Source organism: Adiantum capillus-veneris, chromosome 30, assembly GCF_014529385.1.
Source record: "Adiantum capillus-veneris isolate H3 chromosome 30, ASM1452938v2, whole genome shotgun sequence".
NCBI lineage: Eukaryota > Viridiplantae > Streptophyta > Polypodiopsida > Polypodiales > Pteridaceae > Adiantum > Adiantum capillus-veneris.
In genome coordinates this window covers 97,388,908-97,396,234 of record NC_140960.1, presented here as the reverse complement: position 1 = coordinate 97,396,234, position 7,327 = coordinate 97,388,908, and the positions used below count along the sequence as shown (strand labels likewise).

Genomic DNA, 7,327 nt, shown 5'->3' with positions numbered 1-7,327 from the left:
CTTTTCCTTTATCAATATGAATTGCCGACTGCTCGGCACTTGTCTTATCTCGCTGGTCTGTTCTTGCACTAGTGTTTGTTGAACTCTGCCCCACTTGCTAGCTGGTCCCAATAGTAATGTTTATTGGAGGCTGGTCTGATTGGCCAACTAAAGTCTTGCCTACTGGAGATTTTTCAGTAGTTACAGTTCTGGCCTGACTTTCCAGCTGCTTCAAGAAAGCACTGCTCTTGGCCAATGTAGTTTTTGGTCGCTTAGAACTACCAGCTTCCACCTGCGTGGCCTTTCTCTTCTAACCTGTGAGAGCCAACTGAGTTCCTGGGGTTTCTTCATCAAAGGATAAATCAATATTGTTTGTTGCTCGAACGGGCTTTTGACTCCAAGCCATCCGTACCTGGTCATGAGCATCAGGAGAAATTGCCCAGTAAAGAAACTGCTAGATATACCAGGCTTTGAAAATAGTCTGGGACTTCAACTTGGCTATCTGTTGAAGCACATTATGCGATAGAATCTGACATAGGTTGATTGAAGCTATGGCATCTAATTTCTTTGCCAGTAACATAGCAAACAGCTTCTCTGAAACATAGGTGGGGTTATTCTTCAAACTTACAGCTTCAGCCACAAACCGATAAGCCACGGGGACATCCATACCTGCTACTGGAACCCCTTGTGCACTGGCCTTGCATTTTTTCTTGGCTGCCTCATCTTCCTTCAGGGCTGCACTTATCTGTTCAACGGTTGCAACAGTCGGCTTTGGCTCATTTGGCATTCTGAAGGCATAAGCAATGTCTTTTGGGGTTGCTAACACCTTCCTACCATAAAACACAGCGTTGCCGTCATCAACATTGAAGGAATCAAGAACCTGTCTAACGATAGCTGTGTCGAACTCAATTCTTGTGGTTGCACAACCACATGTAATTCCCACAGTAGCAACACCTCTGCTTGCTCAGTAAACACATACCTCTATATTTTACTGTAGGGAATAAGTGGTAAAGAAGCTTTGGCAACAGCAACAACAAGTGCCGAGGTCTCTTCTAAGCTTTCCTACATCTTTTCCGATAGTTTCTTCCTACACATGCACTGTGAAGACGATGAGTCTGTAGCAAAAGAAGACTTACTTGAATATTCAAATCCGTATCCAGGTGTGTTCGATAAAGACAAACAGCAATCAACTGGATGCGTCAGATCAAGAAGTTTGTGGTTGTAGTGAAGAAGCTTCAGAGCTTGGCAATGGCAAATGTGTAACAACAGGCAAGCGCCGCACAGGAGACTTAGGAGGAAAAATGCCTACTGTCCTTACTGTTATACGTGTCCATGCCATAAAAGCTCCACTACTTACTGTTCCTAGAGGTCTGTGCACCACCAATGACGTGGCAACCATGCATTGGTTAATAATCTCCATTGTCCTTGAAATGATTATTACAGACAGTCCTACTGGCTCTTTCCCCATAAAAATTGATACTGGCTCTGACACTTTATTGATTTTGTTATTGACGTGGTTTTGTCATGCCGAGCCTCTTCTGTCCCTTTGACTGGCTCTGGTATTGGTTGCACATGAAAAAGACTTAGAATAATTGATTCCCAGAATACCAGTATCATTATCCCTAGAAGTTTCTTTGACATTTGAATAATATAGCTTGACTTTGGCCCCGTTATAAACACTTGGCAACAGTAATCTAGATAAATCTTTCAGCCTTATTGTGCCATTTGAGAACACCCAATCAAATTCATATGGACCTGACCAAGCTATTTTCAAGTTTGGTTTCTTAGGACCCAGTTTCGACTGATAGATTAGAACCAAATCTCCTTTCTGAAACTCCCTGGCTTTTATGGTCTATCATGCCAATGTTTCCTTCTTTGCTGAACAATTTCTTGTTCTAGCATAGCCCTCTGTCTCAACTCATCCGACTGTGTCAACTCCTCCAGTCTCTATTTAAGATTGTGATTGAAATCCAATGATTTTCCAAGATTTACTAATAGCATTTCCATTAAGATGTCCATAGTATCATTTATAAAGTGTGTCCCTTGATCAAACACAATCTCCACAGGACATCCATATCGGCAGATAATGTATTTAAACAAAACTAGTATGCCTTGATTGCCAAGCTTTGGAGGAGAAGGCATGAAGTTGGAGAGTGTTTGAAGGAATACTATTGCAATTAGAGAGAGCTTCCCTTTGGTGCTTGGATGTTTATGGATTTGGTACCTGGATGTGTATGGAAATGAATGGAGAGCAAGGGCACCATTGTAAATACTATTTTGTTCACATCGAAGCATTGAAGAAGAGTATACATTAGTAAAAAGAACATAGAAGTGAAAGATGGGGGAGAGAGGGAGGGAGGGAGTGTGTGAAAGAAGCACGTACTTATTCTAATGTCAACAAATCTTGTGAGCGTTAGTTAGCAGAAGTCACTCATATATACAGGAATTTATGTACTGTTTTGTTTTGAGAGAGAGAGAGAGAGAGAGAGAGAGAGAGAGAGAGAGAGAGAGAGGCATGCATTTTTTTTTTCAAAAGAGAGAGGTAGGGAGAGCTTATTATTTGTTTTGCTCAATTCTTGTTACGCTAAGTGAGTGCAAGTCACTGGAAATAGTATGGTAAAAAGTTGATGAATCAAGAACGGAACTAAGCGAACGAGAGTTGGTAAGACTTTGAATGTAGCATGCAATGGCGTCTTCACAATGAAACGGACATAACTTCTGTGGAGAAGAGGAGGTGGACTAGGTAACAACACATATTAGTGGGAGATTTTGATGCACGAAGTAAGGGCTATATCGATAAGATGATCTTCAAAGTTGCGCATGTGACTAACTGGTTGACAGGAAAATAGCGCGAAACGAATTGTTTAGCTGACTGAAGGTGGTTAGGGACCACGTTAGAGTAATTCAATTCTATAGTCTCGAGTAGGCCGAGCACGTTCGCAATCTGCACGAACAACATACAATGGTGTTTTGTGGAGCAACCAGACAGTATGGCGATGTCGATGGTGATTTCTCGACCGAGTGTGTTCCAAGTGATGTAATGTGGATGCCATGGGGTAGGTGGTTGAACTAGCCATGGAATGAACTCAGTCCATTTATGCATGTAGTGTCTGAGCACCTGCTCTTGCAAATGTGGATAAAGACAGGATTGCAACTTATACATTGCAGTCTCAAATTTTGGCTGTTGCTCAATCAGATCAGCTGGGATCGGCCTACCCATTGTAAACTGAAAAAATAAAAAGCATTCAAATCAAGGAAGCTGATAAGTAGTCAAGTCTGTCATAGTCTGAATGGAAAAAAAAAGACATTGTTGTAGCCACTGATTAACGTTATATGACAAAGACACTGAACAAAGCAATTAAATAAAGATGGCATAAGTTCGCAACTATATTTTCTTTTTTTTTTTTCAAAAAATAGTATATGTTCTCAACCTTGGTGGATGTCCAGAATAGTGTTATAACCTAATGCAGTTGTTGTTTTGTGTTGTGTAATATGTTGAAGACAAGGTGCAGCATTTGTACATTTATAATTTTTTTGTAAAATATATAAGTTGTTGCTACATGATTTGTTTCTTATTACCTGATAATTTTTTGTAGAAGTATTAGACATGGGGTTGCTAGAATGGATTGTCTGTTTCTCTTGATGTTATTGCAGGACATCTAGGTAACAGTTGAATCCTAAAATTTGAAAGCTGAATGATGTTCATGTAGAGGAAAGCAAGAACATAAGGTAAACATAACATGATATCGAGAAAAAAATTGCAGAACTTAACCTGAACAGAAGACAGCATAAAGAAAGTCTCAAAGATAATAGAGAAGCATAACATGAAAATTATCGCAGATACTAGAGGAAAAGACTCTTGAGAAGTGATTGAATACAAAGGAGAAAACTGAATGGGAGTTGCTACCTCAGAACAAAGATTAAGTTTCATTGCACGCTATATTTTTCTATGGTGTTTTAAATAATAGTATTTCTTGCAGTTTGGAGGATGTCCCTTCAAATTATTGTATCCTTTCGTGGACGTTGCATCTTGAGTAATTATCTCTTGTGCTTCCAGTGCAATAGCAGTTCTCCTATCATGTGTATTGTGCAGTACATGAAACTCAAAGTTTTGACAAAATGGGGGAAAGGACGACACATCATGTTTCATCCGTTTTGGTAGATTTGTCATGTGTGCTCTTTTCCTAGCTTCAAAATCGGATGTCATGCCTATGTAAACACGGTTATTGATTTTGCACCTAATAGAGTAAACTATGTAGTTCTCTTCATTTGTCGTTGTCTTTTGGGAGCTGGAACAACGTCGGAACGTGTTGCTTCCTCTTGTGAATTTGTTATGTTGTTGGGGATCTCCTTGTTGGTTTCGTTGTCGATGTCCTGCACTGAAGTGATGTGCTGAATTAGTATATAATCAGACAATTATATTCTATAAGGGGTGAATATGGTTACCATGTAGTGGTTCAAGCTTTCGAAATGGATCAGTTGTCTGACTAAAACGGGCATGAAAAAGGTCTCTATTAATATGCCATGTGAATTTCTCATCAGTTAAGATTTCTCTCTCGTTCCCTTTGAATTCGTTCCCAAACTCTTTGACCATGTTGAAAAGTGCCTGGCTTGCGGTATTCTTGTCGAGAACGACCAATTTGTCGAGGACAATTTTGTAACCGTAGTGTAGAATCTCGATTGCATAGGTGGTGATACCAGCAGTCTTTGTGTTCAGTATTTCTTGGTCTTCTGTGTCTAGCAGTAGTTTGTTTGACTCATCGAAGTCAATGCCCAACGATAGCAATATCTCTTTTTGTAACCCTGTAGAAAAAGAAGGGTAGATGTTGTAGAAGCAACCAAATTTGTTAACTATTAGTGTTTGCAATACAAGAATATGAAGAGCTCGAAGTACTTGTTGCCAGCTTTAGCTCGTTATTTCTATATTCTTTGTTTCGATTGCTGCATTTATTGATGTATGAGTGGAGGAGCTGAGTCGTGCGGAACCCTTCGATGAATGCACTCGGAGCCTCGCCAACCATATTTGCTAGGCGCATTTGATTTGAAGATGGGTATGCAGAATCATTGTTTTTTGGTTTTGAGGTAGCTGCGATGTTGATGAATTTATCGAATATCTGAATGATAGAGAAAGAGAAATATGATGGTTGAGTTTTGTACATATTGAATGGCATAAAATCTAGCTACAAAATAGATTAATTTGAGGAATGGTTACCTAATCGGTGTCCATGAGGAGATGCTGGAGGTTGTTACTTGCTATGAAGAAAATCTGCAGTCAAGAAAACTGTCGTCAAATAATTGTTTGTGTAGTCCATGCACCTTACGAGATGAAAGACCGAAAGAGCTAGAGGACTTGTTTGTGAAAAAAGGGAGGAAATGTCTAAAAATAAGCGATGAAATGTCTAAAGACAAGCGAGGAAATGTCTAACCATTGGGGGAGTGTTCTACTGGCCGGCCAGAACATCCTTGGGATTGGGATGTTCAATATTTTGAGATGGCGTCTTTCTGTCACTCGAGAGAACATGACGTATGCCAATCCTGGGGCGAAAGCTTGTTTTATAATGAGGATGGATTTCTTTGATATCGTAGCTCCTTGAGATTTGTGTCCAGTGATTGCGTACGCGAGTGACAAAGGAAATGTGCTTTTGTGGAACCATTTGCAATTGATTGCTCTTGTAGCATGTTTAGTCCTTCGTATTGTCATGGTGGTATCAGTGGAAAGTAGCATTACTTCTATAGCAGCAATTTGACCGGTACAGTCGTATGAATAGAAAAGTATATGGCAGGTGGATCCATTCGCAGCACCCATAGCCAAGTTAATGTTTTCTGTAATCATACATCTAGGCCCAATTGCAGTATTGTCCATCTCATGGAATGCCTTGTCTTGGAGCCATTCCTGCAGCAATGGTTTGTCGAGAGTGTTGGTCTTCAGTGGAATGGCAACAATATCAGATGCCGAGAAAGACTTTTACAGAATCAAGTTGTTGTACTTATATTCGTCTTTCCTATGAGTACATATCAGTGTAGTAGCGTCATCGATTACTCGCAGGAGTTCAATTTCATTGATTACACACTGTGACAGCGTTTCTGCTATTTGTTGTTCTGTTGGTTGCTTGACACGGATCGTATCCAAGAATTGGACGTAAGTGGGGTCTGCAGCATGGCGAACTGAGAAGGTCATGTTGTGGGTAGTGGCTGCAGCGATGTAAGCTGAGTTTTGTATACTGCAAACATGGCATAATGGCTCTTGGTGATGGAAGACTGGAGGAAGTTGCGCCAAATCCCCAAAAAGCAATATGAGCTTCTGACTGAATGGGTCAAGGAGTGTTCCGTTGGTGATGTTAACTATCTGGCGAACGACCATATTGAAGATTGTACTCGTTAGCATTGATATCTCGTCTATGATAATGACGTTGGCACCATGTATAGCGATAAATCTTTCATCTGTGGGATGAATTGCTTGTGGGAAATGTTACTTAGAACAAGGGATCCTGAATTGATAGTGGAATGTGGTTGCAAGGCTGCTAAGGCGAGCGGCCGCTGCTCCAGTTGATGAAGTCAGGATAACGGTGTCAGGAGTTTTTTGGAGCAAGGAATTGTGCATATGTACATACACATGCATGGTGCATCAAATAAGGAATTGCCCATTTTCCAGAGCCAGGTGGTTACGTGGGGCCCACATGTGTACAGGTAGGACAGCATGTACATAGTGAAGCGATTTTCACTTTTATCAATACTAGTGTGTTTTTTCTACAATAAGGAGGAGTTGGTTAACGCGTAAAACTTCTCGAGGAAGCTATCCGCGGGCCGACGACGTGAGGTCAGCAGGTGCGTCAGATGGCATCTAGTGGCGTCAGGAGGGCGAACGAGGTCAATATTTGCACGCAGATGAGGACGGACACAACGTGGGTGTTTTCTTGTGAGAGTTATGCAGAAAGGTCATCATTAGGACCACTTTTTGGGGCCACTTCACGTGGTGGCGAAATGCATTATTGGAAAAAAGCTGAGTGCCAGGTGTGCGAATGATGCAAAAAGGTGACAACTATGCACTGCGAGGTCAGTTTTTGACCTGTTCGGGGTCCGTTTGAGGTCATCTAAAAGGCCAAGGGTGCCCAACTAATAAAGCTAGGTGTGGGAACTGAAAAAAGAGAGAGAAGACCAGAAAAAACGTGGAGAAGAGAGGAGGAACAGCCGCAGGTGTGTTTTTGCTCATTTTGGAGCCTGTTTTGGCCGTAAACTGCTCATCCGATGTCGGATTTGAGCACTTTGACATTGTAGACTGGGGTTTTGGGCCGTTCCGGACGCGATGGCGCTGTCCATTTTGCCAAATTCCTCACTCTTTTTCTGCTGT

The 7,327-nt window shown here is 41.2% G+C and overlaps 1 pseudogene; it reads right to left on the bottom strand.

Moving 5' to 3' along the window:
• Positions 1–4,230: 4,230 nt before the first annotated feature.
• On the bottom strand, positions 4,231–6,340 carry LOC147418474 (uncharacterized; annotated as a pseudogene).
• Positions 6,341–7,327: the final 987 nt, after the last annotated feature.